This window comes from Mustela lutreola, chromosome 15 (assembly GCF_030435805.1).
Source record: "Mustela lutreola isolate mMusLut2 chromosome 15, mMusLut2.pri, whole genome shotgun sequence".
NCBI lineage: Eukaryota > Metazoa > Chordata > Mammalia > Carnivora > Mustelidae > Mustela > Mustela lutreola.
The window spans coordinates 51,875,824-51,889,665 of NC_081304.1; the positions used below are offsets into that span (position 1 = coordinate 51,875,824).

At 44.6% G+C, this 13,842-nt stretch overlaps 1 long non-coding RNA gene and 1 other non-coding gene across 2 annotated transcripts; both read left to right on the forward strand.

The window, feature by feature from the left end:
• The first annotated feature begins 17 nt into the window (after positions 1-17).
• LOC131816219 (uncharacterized) lies at positions 18-10,384 on the forward strand. Its single transcript, XR_009347977.1, has 3 exons — positions 18-623; positions 6,125-6,271; positions 9,534-10,384. It is a non-coding gene; the product is annotated as an uncharacterized LOC131816219 (long non-coding RNA).
• TRNAK-CUU (transfer RNA lysine (anticodon CUU)) lies at positions 8,525-8,597 on the forward strand. Its single transcript has one exon. It is a non-coding gene; the product is annotated as a tRNA-Lys (tRNA).
• Positions 10,385-13,842: the final 3,458 nt, after the last annotated feature.

The window sequence follows — 13,842 nt, forward strand, 5'->3', positions numbered from 1 at the left end:
CCGCCAGCCAACCGGCCCGCCCAGGGGGCGCTGCACCCGCGCCCGCCACCCAGCCGGCTGCACCTGGCTGTCGCCTGGCTGCAAATTACAGACCCAGCTCGCCCCCGCGCACGCGCGCGTCTCGGGGCCTGCACCTGCCCGCTCCATCCCGCAGGCCTAACGGGACCGCGCCTCAGGCCTCCGCTCCCGACACCCAGAGCCCATGGGCACCTGCGGAGGCGCCTCCGTCGCCTCTGAATCCAGAGCGCTTCTTCCTACCTTCCTGGCCTGCGGAGTCCAGGGTCAGCCCTGATTTCACAGCCGCAACCCGAGCGGCCAAGCTGGGTTAACTTCGTCTCCAAGATGAGGGCAATACCTACCTTATGGGAGCCGTCGTGCCCCTGAAGTGTTCTAAGGTACGTACATGGCCAGGCACCTGCTCTCTGCTACGCACAAAACAGCTGAAATCTGCTGCACCTCTTGGTCTCTCTTACCAGATCATAAAACCGTGGCTTGAGGATTTTGATGTCCAACAGATTCTTTAACATGTAATAAATGAATGAACCTCACCAAGTTCCATTGCTATGGGAACGCAGCACCGATGTTTCGAGACAAAAATCACAAGAACCGCTGATGGACCCCAGGTATTTTCAAAACCTGTTCGTTGCTCTATGTTATTCGTCCCTTCAAAGAAATAACATTTTCTTTTACTTACTTTCCTACTGTTTCATTTTATACTTCCTTACTTTCAACTTTCCTCTATTTAAACGCTATTTTTGCTTATCTTATTGGTTTAGTAGTTTATTGGATTAAATACACTTTCTTTACTTTTACTATTTTTTGGTAATCACAGGATTAATGAGTATAGATGTCCCTCTGAGTATGGCTAAAGCTGTGTCCATTAGTGTTTCATATGAAGTGTTTTTTCTTAAAAATTTCCAGACGATCTGTAGTTTGTTTTTCCCGTTTTCTTTATTGAAGGTGTAGATAGTTCACATAAAAGCAAAATGCACGTTTTTAAAAAGATTTTATTTATTTGACACAGAGAGACACAGTGAGAGAGGGAACACAAGCAGAGGGAGTGGAAGAGGGAGAAGCAGGGTTCCCGCTGAGCAGGGAGCCAGATGTGGGGCTTGATCTCAGGGTCCTGGGATCAGGACCTGAGCTGAAGGTAGACACTTAACAACGGAGCAACCCAGGTGCCCCAAAATGCACATTTTAAAAATTTTATTTGAGAGCCAGTGAGAAAGAGTGTAGGAGCAGGGTGGGAGGGGCAGCAGGAGAAGCAGACTCCCTGCTGATCAGAGAGCCCAACTCAGGGCTCTATCCCAGACCCAGAGATCAGGACCGGAGCCCCCCAAACGTCCCAAAACGCGTGTGTTTTGAAAGCAAAGCCTGTGTAACCACCACCAGTTCAAACCTAGAACATTTCCAGGGCTCCAGAGAAAACAGGGGATCGCTATCCTGACTTCTATCCTACAGGTTAATTTTACCTATTTTTGAATGTCATTTTTTTTTAAGATTTTATTTATTTGACAGACAGAGATCACAATTAGGCAGAGAGGCAGGCAGAGAGAGAGGAAGGGAAGCAGGCTCCTTGCGGAGCAGAGAGCCTGATGTGGGGCTCGATCCCAGGACCCTGGGATCATGACCTGAGCCGAAGGCAGAGGCTTTACCCACTGAGCCACCCAGGCGCCCCTGAACGTCATTTAAAAACAGCTTGTTGGGTGCCTTCGTGGCTCTCTGCTCAGCGCATCTTGCTCTCTGCTCAGCATCTTGCTCTCTGCTCAGCGGGGAGCCTGCTAACCCCCCCTCTCTCTGCCTGCCTCTCCGCCTACTTGTGATCTCTGTCAAATAAATAAATAAAATCTTTTAAAAAATAAAAATAAAAACAGCTTGTTAGGCTGTGCCTGGGTGGCTCAGTTAAGTGTCTGCCTTTGGCTCAGGTCATGGTCCCAGGGTTTTGGGATCTCTCCTGACTCTCTGGACTTTCTGCTGGGGGGTGGGGAGTCTGCTTCTCTCTCTGCCTCTGTCTCTCATGAATAAATAAAAATAAAATCCTTTAAAAAAAAAAAAAAAAGCTCGTTTCCCGTCTTTCGCTCAATATAATGTTCTTCAAACATCCCTGTTGTTCTGTGTGCCGATTGTTTCTTGGTCACTATGTAATATTTGGTTTATAAATACAAACAGTTTATCCTCCTGTTGATGGACATTTGGGTTGTTTCCAACTTGGGGACAACTATGAATAAAGCTGCTGTTTACTTTCGTGTGAAAGTCTTTTTGTGAACTCATTTCAGTATACATGCGGGAGTGGAGCTGCTGGGTCACGGATTATATTTGTATAAGGATCGCCAAACAGTTTTGCACAGTGCCTGTACCATTTTATACGCCACTAGCAATGGGTGTGTGAGTGGCGGTTGCTCCACACCCTCGCAACACTAGGCATCCTCAGTCTTTTTAAGATGTTATTTATTTGTGGGAGAGCGAGCAGAAGCAGGAGGAGCGGCAGGCAGAGGGAGAAGCAGGCTCTTTCCCACTGAGCAGGGATCCTGATGTGAGACTCTATCCCAGGATCATGACCTAAGCCAAAGGCAGACACTTAACCAACTGAGCCACCCGTGCACCCCTTGTCAGTTTTTTTAAGTGTAGCCTTTCTGATATGTGCCTAGTGATATCTCCTTGCGGTATTCTTTGCGTGTCCTTGACCTGTAGAGAAGTGATGCTCCTTATCATGTTCTTTTTGACCATTAGAATAGCTTCTTTTGTAAAGTGCCTGTTGACAGACACTCCCCTGAGAATTAGCCCATTTTATAACCTGGGTTGTTTGATATATAGGAATTCTTCATGTCTGGATAAGAGTTCTTTGTCATATGTATATATTTAGAACATACACTCCCAGTTGTGGCTTTCCTTTTCCCTCTAATATCTTTTGATGAGTGGAGATGTTTTTATTTTTTGGTTAGTGTTTTTCGTGTCTCCTTAAAAGAAAAAATCTCCTACCCCAAAGGTCATGAAGAATTTCTCTTATCTTTTCTTCTAGAAGCTTTTGTACTTAAGTGTATGATCTATCTCAAATTAATTTTTGTATATAGTGTGAGACAGAGGCCAGATTCATCTTATTTTCATATAGATATCCAGTAGATACCTACTTACCTTTTGTTACACTGACCACTCTGTCTAATTTAGCTCGCTTTGTCTTGAAATCCCAGTAAGCCCTCCAGACTTGTTCTTTGAGATTGTCTTAGACTTTCTAAGTCCTGTGCATTTCCTTTTTTTTTTTTTTTTAACAAACCTTAAGCTTTTTTTTTTTTTTTTTTTAAGATTTCATTTATTTGTTTGTCAGAGAGAGAGCGAAAGAGCACAAGCAGGGAGAGCAGCAGGTAGAGACAAAGGGAGAAACAGACTCCCCGCTAAGGAGGGAGCCCAATGCAGAATTGATCCCAGAATCGTGGGATCCTGACCTGAGCCCAAGGCAGATGCTTAACCAACTGAGCCACTCAGGCACTCACCACAGTCCCACTCCTGTGCATTTCCATATAAAGTACAGAACCAGCCGTGAGGGGTGCCTGGGTGGCTCAGCTGAAGGCAGTTGAGCATCTGCCTTCAGCTCAGGTCATGATCTCAGGGTCCTGGGATGGAGTCCCGCATCAGCTCTCTGCTCAGTAGGGAGTCTGCTTCTCCCTCTGCCACTCACCCAGTCTCATGCTCTCTCTCTCTCAAATAAATAAATAAAATATTTCAAAAAAAAAAAGAATCAACTGTTAATTTCTAGCAAAAAAAGATCTGCTTGATACTCTGCTATCAACGATACTCCTATGAAAATCACTCAATTCTTTAAATATTCCTAACTTAGTTCCTTTAACTTTTATTCTCTCACTACTACCCATCTGGAGGGAGACCAACTACCTTTCCTATTATTTTAATCATTCCTTGATTGAATCAAGTCAGCTTCATTCCTAGAGTCAGACTGTTCCAGGCACATTAAAAAAAAAAAAAAAGATTTTATTTACTTATTTTAGAGAGAACAAGCAGGAGGAGGGCCAAAGGGAGAGGGAGAGAAGCACACTGAGCAGGCAGCCTGACGCTGGGCTCAATCCCAGGACTCTAAGACCACCACCTGAGCCTAAACCAAGAGTCTGATGCTCAACCAACTGAGTCACCCAGGCACCCCCAGGCATACACCTGCTTATTTTTTTTAAAGGATTTTATTTATTTATTTGAGAGAGAGAACGTGAGGTGGATGGCGCAGAGGGAGAGAGAGAAGCAGACTCCCCACTAAGCTGGGAGTGAGTCGTGGGGCTCGATCCCAGGATCCTGAGATCATGACCTGAGCGGAAGGCAGAGGCTTTAACCCACTGAGCCACCCAGGCGCGCCTATATATTTTAATATCAAAAAAAAAAAAAAAAAAAGGTCACCTGGGTGGAGAGTAAGACAGTTAAGTGTCTGCCTTTGACTCAGGTCATGATCCCAGGGTCCTGGGATCTAACCACCTGTCGGGCGCCATGCTCATGAGGGAGTCTGCTTCTCCCTCTCCTTCTCCCTCTGCCTGCCACTTCCCTTGCTTGTGCTCTCTCTCTGTCAAAGGGATAAGTAAGGGCACCTGGGTGGCTCAGCTGGTTAAGCATCTGCCTTGGACTCAGGTCATGATCCTGGGATCAAGCCCTGCATCAGGCTCCCTGCTCAGCAAGGAGTCGGCTTCTCCCTCTCCCTCTGTCCCTCCTCCCACTCTCTCAAATAAATAGAAATCTTTTTTAAAAAGAGATAAATAGGGGCACCTGGGTGGCTCAGTGGGTTAAGCCTCTGCCTTTGGCTCAGGTCATGATCTTGGGGTACCTGGGATAGAGTCCCAAATCAGACTCTCTGCTCAGCAGGGAGCCTGCTTCCTACTCTCTCTCTCTCTCTTTCTCTCTCTCTCTCTCTCTGCTTACTTGTGATCTCTCTCTGTCAAATAAATAAAATCTTTTTAAAAAAGAGAGAGAAATAAAATAAAATAAAATCTTGAAAAAGTAAGGAAAAAGCCTGCTAGGATTCAGGATTGAAATTGCATTGAATCTACAGACCAACATGGAAAGAACTGACTTCTTAACAACACTGTCTTCCAATCCATAAGTATATGTCTCCATTTATGAGAGTAAAGATACTTATTTAATTTCTGTCAACAATGTTTTGTAGTAAATTTAATACATCTCTTGCTAAATGTGTTCATAAATATTTTGATACTATTATAAATGGTCTTTGAAAATTTCATTCTCCAATAGTTTGTTGCTAGTATATAGAAAACAGTTGGGTTTTGTTATACTGACCTTATATCCACTGACTTTGCTAAGTTCACATATTTGTCCTAATACTTTTGATTATCTCTTAGATCTGAGAAATTGTTTCTTAATTCCCAAGCAAAATTTTAGAAAACCATTCTGTGGTTAATTTCTATTTATATTGGGCTATAATTAAAGTTTCTGAATTACAGAATCTCCTGGGATTTAAATATTTGTCATCATATTCTTTTTTTTTTTTTTAAGATTTTATTTATTTACTTGACAGAGATCACAAGTCGGCAGAGAGGCAGGCAGAGAGAGAGGGGGAAGCAGGCTTCCTGCTGAGCAGAGAGCCCGATGCGAGGCATCTATCATAGGACCCTGAGATCATGACGTGAGCCAACGGCAGAGGCTTAACCCATTGAGCCTCCCAGGTGCCCCTAAAATTTGTCATCATATTCTTTATGGCCAGGTACATAATTGATTTCTATGGACATAAAGAGTGTATATTCTCTGTAGATTAGAAAGTGTTCTTGCTGTTAAATCAAGCTTACGAACTGTATTATACAATTCCTCTATCATTTGCTTTTTTGCCAAATTAAATGAAATTCAGTTAAATTGTGAAAATGAATATTATTTATTCATTTACCCGTGTTTGGTTCATAAACATCTATGACTCAGGTTGTCTTTACAGATTATGGATCATTATTAATTTTACTTACAAATATGGAAAATATATTATGTTACGTTATACATACATGTACAGTATTATGTGTTCTTATTAAATGATAGCATTTTTGATGTTTTTAATGTATCTGGCCTTAATTTTAATTTTATCTGATGACAATATCTCATTCCTGCTTTCCTTTTGTTTGTATTTTTTTTAAAGCTTTTATTTATTTGTTTGAGAGAAAGAGCACAGAGGGACAAGCAGACTCCCCACTGAGTACAGAGAGCCTGAGGCAGGGCTCCATCCCAGGACCCGGAGATCAGGACCGGAGCTAAAGTCAGATGCATAACCAACTGAGCCACCCAGGTACCTCTTCTTACTTGTATTTTTATGATCTGTATCTGTCCATGACTTTGTTTTCAAAGAGAAAGAGAACAAGTAGGGGAAGCAGCAGAGGGAGAGAGAGAGAGAAGCAGGCTCTCCCAACCCCCAAGCAGGAAGCCCCGCGCAGGGCTCAATCATGGGACCCTGGGATCATGATCTGAGCCCAAGGCAGCTGCTTAATTGACTGAGCCATCCAGGCTTCCCAAGTTTTTTAACACTTTAAATGCAAATCATTAACAGGTGGGTTTGTAACAACTCAATCTATTGTCTTTGGTTTTCTAAATAGGAGAATTAGGCTTATTTTCACTTACTAACCTGGAATCTGTTGTGCTTTAGTCTATCCATTAATTTCCATTCGTTTTAAACCTTAGCTTTAAACCTTGCATTTGCCTTAAACCTTCAGATCCTGTGGTTCCATGCTCAGCAGGGAGCCTCCTTTTTCTCTGCCTGACTTTCCCCTTGCTTGTGCTTGTGCTCTCTCTCAATCTAACAACAACCCAAAAAACCTTTAAAAAAATGAATTATTCACAAGTACTGTACTCTTCACCTGCCCAATATTGAGATCTCTTTTCTAATATAATTATCAGTTGGCTAGAGAACTTTTGAGTATTTTCTTTAGCTAGCATCTCTGGGCAATATATTGAGCCCTTGAGTATCTACAATTGTCTTTCTTGAGTCCCAAAAGATGAATGACATTTTGTCCAGGAATAGGACTTTGGGCTCTGAGTTGCAGTTTCCTTTCTGTTTGTAGATATTACTTTCCATTTCCAGTGCAGCAAATGAGACTTCTCAGGCTAGTTTTATTTGCTTTCCTTTTTTTTTTTTTTTTTTGACAGAGAGTGGAGTGGGGGAGGGGCAGAGGGAGAGGGAGAAGCAGACTCCCAGCTGAGTGGGGAGCCCAATGCGGGGATCCCAGGCTCCAGGACCCTGGGATCATGACCTGAGCTGAAGTCAGGCAGACACTCAACTGATTGAACCAACCAGGCATCCTGGGAGACAGGGAATCCCAAGCAGGCCCCACACCCAGCTTGAAGCCCCACCTGAAACTCTATCTCAGGACCCTGAGATCATAATCTGAGCTCAAATCAAGAGTCTGGTGCTCACCAAACTGAGCCACCCAGGCAACCCTGCTTTCCTATTTAAAAATAGCCTCTTCCTTCCGTGTGAAAATTTGTATACTGCTCCTGTCACCCACGAAGTTCAGGAATTTTGCCAGGATGTGTGAACATGTGTATCTTTATTATTTTTACTACTGTCGGGGGGTGTCAGCAACATAAACACAATCAAGGTTTATCAAGCCTGATATAGGGAAAAAAAAAGAAACAAAGTACACATTTATACATTAAAAATGAAGTACAACTACAGAATCGATTAGCTCAAAGACTTATCACAGGATCTCATATGCTCTCTTAAGCGCTTTCTTTCTTTCTTTTTTTTTTAAAGATTTTATTTATTTATCTGACAGAGATCACAGTAGACAGAAAGGCAGGCAGAGAGAGAGGAGGAAGCAGGCTCCCCGCGGAGCAGAGAGCCCAATGTGGGGCTTGATCCCAGGACCCCAGGATCATGACCCCAGCCAAAAGCAGAGGCTTTAACCCACTGAGCCACCCAAGAGCCCCATCTTTCTTTCTTTTTTAAAGTAAGTTCAAGGCCCAATGCAGGGTTTGAACTCATGGGGCGCCTGGGTGGCTCAGTGGGTTAAGCCGCTGCCTTCAGCTCAGGTCATGATCTCAGGGTCCTGGGATCGAGTCCCGCATCCAGCTCTCTGCTCAGCGGGGAGCCTGCTTCCCCCTCTCTCTGCCTGCCTCTCTGCCTACTTGTGATCTCTCTCTGTCAGATAAATAATAAAATCTTTAAAAAAAAAAATAAATAAAAAAAAATAAAAAAAAAAAAAATAAAGTAAGTTCAAGGCCCAATGCAGGGTTTGAACTCATGACCTGGAAATCAAGTCCCATGGTCTACCCACTGAGCCAGCCAGGTACCCATCTTAGGCTCTTAATTGGAAAGTATTTTCATCATCACTGGGAACTGAACTCTTCAGTAGCATCCATCAGGTTGTAGAGGCTTGTTAAGATTTGTTAAATTAAGAAAAAAAAAAGATTTGCTAAATCATAACTTTATTTAATATTGGTCATCTCCTGAACTAAAGTGTCACATGTGGACAGTGGGAACCCTATCCACTCCTATAGCCAATCTAACATGAGCAACTTTCCCTACCAGAAATGACACTGGGGAGCCTGGCTGGCTCAGTTGGTAGAGCACGTGACTCTTGATCTCATGGTCATGAGTTCAAGTCCCACGTTGGGCGTAGAGCTTACTTAAAGTAAGAATAGAGCAGAAATGACCTTAAACTTCTTCCTGGATTCAAGTTCATAGGAACAGAAAGTAGAATAGAGGTTACCAGGAGCTGGTGGGTATTGGGGTAGAAGATGGAGACTTACTGTTTAATGGAAACAGAATGTCACACTGTAGATGATGGAAAACTTCTGGTAATGGATAGTGGACACAGTTGTGTACTTCTGCCACTGAATTAGGCAAAGAGTTAAATTGCAGACAACTGGGTGCCTCAGTCCGTTAAGCTTCTGCCTTCAGCTCAGTCCAAATCCAGGGGTCCTGGAATCAAGCTCGCATCTGGCTCCCTGCTCAGCAGGGAGACTTCTTCTCTCTCTGTCCCTCCAGCCCCAAGCCTCATTCACGCTCTCTTTCTTGTAAAAGTAAATAAATAAAATATATATTTTTAAGTTAAATTGGGGGGCGCCTGGGTGGCTCGGTGGGTTAAGCCTCTGCCTTCAGCTTGGGTCATGATCCCAGTCCTGGGCTGGAGCCCCACATCGGTCTCTCTGCTCAGCAGGGAGCCTGCTTCCCTCTCTCTCTGCCTGCTGCTCTGCCTACTTGTGATCTCTCTCTCTCTGTCAAATAAAGAAATAAAATCTTTTTAAAAAAGTTATGGTAAATCTTATGTATATTTTATCGCAATTAAAAAAAATCCTTCCTAGATTTTTAAAACACAAGCAAAAAATATAAAGTGAAGAACTCGGAATTTTCCCATGGCGGATATATAATATGACAGCAGATTCACAATACAAAAGCACATCTGCGAAACTCAGAAGTGGGCATTTTTGTGCCCAGAGTAGCCCAATTTGTAGAGTCAGAAAGCAGAATGGTGGTTGCTAGGAAATGAGGAGTTTAGTGAGGACAGAGTTTCTTTCTTTTTTTAAAGATGTTATTTATTTATTTATTTTAGAGAGAGACAATGAGAGAGAGCATGTGAGGGGAGAAGGTCAGAGGGAAAAGCAGACTCCCCATGGAGCAGGGAGCCTGATGCGGGGCTCGACCCCTGGACTCTCGGCATCATGACCTGAGCCAAAGGCAGTTGCTCAACCAACCGAGCCGCCCAGGTGCCCAAGGACAGCATTCCGAAGGGGAAAATGGAAGGCGTCCCAGAGGCGGATGACAGTGATGGTGTCACAACAGCATCAATGTACCTAATGCCACTGAACACTGACAGTCAAAAATGGTGACAATGGGGACACCTGGGTGGCTCAATGGGTTAAGCCTCTGCCTTCGGCTCAGGTCATTATCCCGGGGTCCTGGGATCGAGCCCCTCATTAGGCTCTCTGCTCCAAGGGGAGCCTGCCTCCCCTCTCTCTCTCTGCCTGCCTCTCTGCCTACTTGTGATCTCTGTCTGTCAAATAAATAAAATCTTTTTTTAAAATGGTGACAATGACAAAAATTTATGTTCTGTACATTTTACCATAACCTTTAAAAGTTGTGTTAAGTGGGCATTTGGGGTTCTAGCTTTGGCCCTCTAAAACAAACACTATGAAGTCTCTGGTGACTCAGGATGTGGAGAAAGAGATGCGGTTCGTTTATGTGCTCGCGGAAGGGGGACACACACAACACTCAGCTCCAAGGGGAAAACACAAATAACCAGGGCAAATTTGTATAGAATTAAAAAAAAAAAAAATCTGGAGGGGCGCCTGGGTGGCTCAGTCAGTTAAGCATCTGCCTTCAGCTCAGGTCATGATCCCGGGGTCCTGGGAGCGAGCCCTGTGTCAGGCTCCCTGCTCAGTGGCGAGTCTGCTTCTACCTCTCCCTCTGCCCCTACCTCCTGCTAATAAATAAATATCTATAAAAAATAAAAATAAATACATGAACGGAATCTGAAAATGGTATTGTGTGTTTGATTTCCTTTTTTTCTGAAGGGAAAGTTCCCATGATTTGGGACAGAATTGCTAGAAGTCTATGGAAGCAGAAGAGAGTAAATAATGGTGCCCTCATATGCAAATGTACTTTTCAGGTATGATCTGTCTGTGACCAGTCCCTGGCCCTGCTCCCCAGCCCAGGGAATTAGGGATCCTTTAGCTCCTGGGAGTGTGCAGAATCCCCTGTCGCCACCAGAGAGCAGGAGACCCCGTGTGGTAGAGATCAGGTAGGTGCTGCCGCAGGGAGTGAATGCTCTTGGGGGCATAATTTTGTACCCTCAGTCTTCCGGGGCCCGCAGACTCTCCAGCTCCCCTCAAGCAGGAAAAGTAGTTGCCAGAAATTCAGGTGTACTGCCCATTCTGTCCTCTCTCTCAACCCCCAGGAGGAGCATCCAAATTTCTCAGCTCCTGTGACAGACCTGATTTCTTTCCCTGGTGATTTTTATCTCAGTACCGAGATCCCTCCTGCTTAGGTGCCCATGGTAAATTGTTTCCTGAGCATTTTCAGGGGGGACCGCTAGCTTTTGTGCCAGCTAGAAAAAGAAGTCTGTTCTGGGCAGACAGGGCTGGCAGGCAAAGCATTTGGCGAGCTGACTGATGGTTCTCAGTAGGTTAGAAAAAGATGCTCTTGGGGCGCCTGGGTGGCTCAATGATTAAGCCTCTGCCTTCAGCTCAGGTCTTGATCCCAGGGTCCCAGGATCAAGCCGCATATGGGCTTCTGCTCAGCTGGGAGCTGGCATCTCTTTCTCCCGCTGCCGCTTCCCCTGCTTGGGTTCTCTGGATATCTCTGTCAAATAAATAAATAAAATCTTTAAAAAAGAAAGAAAGAAAGAAAAAGATCCGCCCTTCCTGAACAGCCCTCGGTGAGCGTCCTGAGTGCTTACTGAGTACCAGACCCTGTGCGTATGGAGGGTTTCAGCTGCCTCCATTTTAACCTCAGATTTGCTGGTTGGGTGCTCCTCTCCAGCTTGGCTCTTGGCTCAGGTGGAAGACCCCCAGGGCAAATCATCCCCCCATTCCACCTCCCCACCACGGGAACCGAAAACTACCCCCTCCAGCAATAAGGACTTTCCTGAGCCAGCAAGACCCCGGCCACAACTGACCCCAAGACAGTGATCCAGGATTTGACTTTCACCGCCTACCCGCACCCCCCATTTTCCTATATGAACCCAGAGGTATTTTCACCACTTTGCAGAGACTGTCTTCGAGGGGGCTAGTCTGCTGCCTTTGTGGTGTTGACCTCCCTGAAGTAAATCCTTCTCTTGATTCACCACCACTGGACTCTCTGCCTTTGGATTTTGTCAGCCGCAAGGGATGGAGCCTGGTCTATTTGGAACCCCCGGGTCTTTGCACGTACATCTTGTCTAGTCTTGTGTGACCACAAGGCAGCCACTACTACTGTCCACGTTTTTCTGATAAGAACCTGGGTGTGAGTGCAAGCAGCACACGGCCAGCAGGTAGAGCTCACACCAAAGGGAGGAGCAATGACCTTGGTTGCCCTAAACTTCCCCCGCCCATTGCACTAGGGGGAGTCCCAGCTGTTGCAAAAGCCTTTCACAGGAGCTCTCCGCGTCCCCCTCCTCCCCGTCTACCCCCCCACTATAGTAAGAGTGATTTTTAAAAACTCTTTATTGTCATGCTAATGAATGTAATAATGGATTTGTAGTGTTTGGGTTATAATAAAAATAAGGTCCAACTAGGCTAAGGAATGAAGCTTTATCAATTTCTCCCACTGTTCCCTCACATCACCTTCCTGGCCCCCTAAGAGGTAACTACCATCCTGACTTTTGCGCTAATCTTTTTTTTTTTTTTTTTTTTTTTAAATCTCTACACCCAATGTGGGGCTCAAACACACTAATCTTTATCACACATACGTGTATATCTAGATAATAAGATATTTAGTCTTGGGGCGCCTGGGTGGCTCAGTTAAGTGTTGGGCTCTTGATTTTGGCTCAGGTCATGATCTCAGGGTGGTGAGATCAAGCCCCGTGTCAGGTCAACGGGGACCCTGCTTGATCCCCTCTCCCTCTGCCCCTCTCCTTGTTCACATCCCTTCTCTCTCTAAAAAAAAAAATTAAAACTTAAAAATATATATATTTAGTCTTGTCTAGTTTTGAACTCTATAGAAATGAAAGGACACGGTATGCATTCTTCTGAGACTATCTTTTCGTGATTTGTCCCCGCTGATGTGTACAGTTAGAATTGATGTGTTCATTGTTGCATAGTATTCCATTATATGAACATTCCACAATGTCCTTTTTTTTTTTTAAGATTTTATTTATTAATTTATTTGAGAGACAGAGAGAGAGCATGAGCGCGCGAGGCAGAAGGAGAGGGACAAGCACTCTCCCGGCTGAGCAAGGAGCCCGATACGGGACTTGATCCCAGTACTCTGGGATCATGACTTGAGCTGAAGGCCAAGGCTGAACCACCCAGGTCCATTTCATTTTTGGCAGATATATATGTTTAGTTTTGGATACCGTAAATGTTTATATAAACATTCTTGTTCCTATCTCCTTACAGATGTGCACAAAGGCTTCCCTAGGATACAAAGCGTTTACAAATCTCTTTGGACCATTAAATTATGAGCAGGCACCAAGGTTTTATTATAGTCTTACTGTAACAAGAATGGCTTCTGACAGAGCAGGTCAAAGATTTCTCTCTTGGTAGAAACACCTAAAGGGAGAAAAATGACTAGGTAATTTAAAGGAAAAAATACTTTTCTGTATTTCTCTGTTACTCTCAATACTTGAGTACTTCTGACACCAGGTGGGGAGGGAGGATCCCATACCAAGTAATTCTCTGACACCAGCTGGGGGGTCCTACCATTTAACTCAATTCTGATGCCATCTACCTGAGGTTACCCCACAAGTTAAGATCTCAGCCTGCAATGCAGAACCCGGGTGGCTCAGTCGTTAAGCATCTGCCTGTGGCCCAGGTCATGATCCCGGGGCCCTGGGATGGAACCCTGCAGTGGGCTTCCTGCTCCATGGGGGGCGGAGGGCCAACTTCTCCCTCTCCCTCTGTCTGCCGCTGCCCCTGCTTGTGTTCTCTGCCAAATAAATAAAATCTTAAAAAAAAAAAGAGCTCAGCCCACAAGATAGTCCCCTCTCCACCCCCATGTCAGATACCAACAGCAAGTCTCAACTGTCACCTGTACTGATCTGCTGGCTATAATCAGAAGTTCCCACTAGCCCCTCCTGGTGTTCAATGAACTTCTTAGATAGGCTCTTAGAATTCACAAAAACAGTAGACTTCAAACAAATAAAAGAAACGTATACTTACTAGATTACCAGTTTATTACAAAGGACCTAGGTCAGGAACAGCCAAACGGAAGAGGCGCATTGG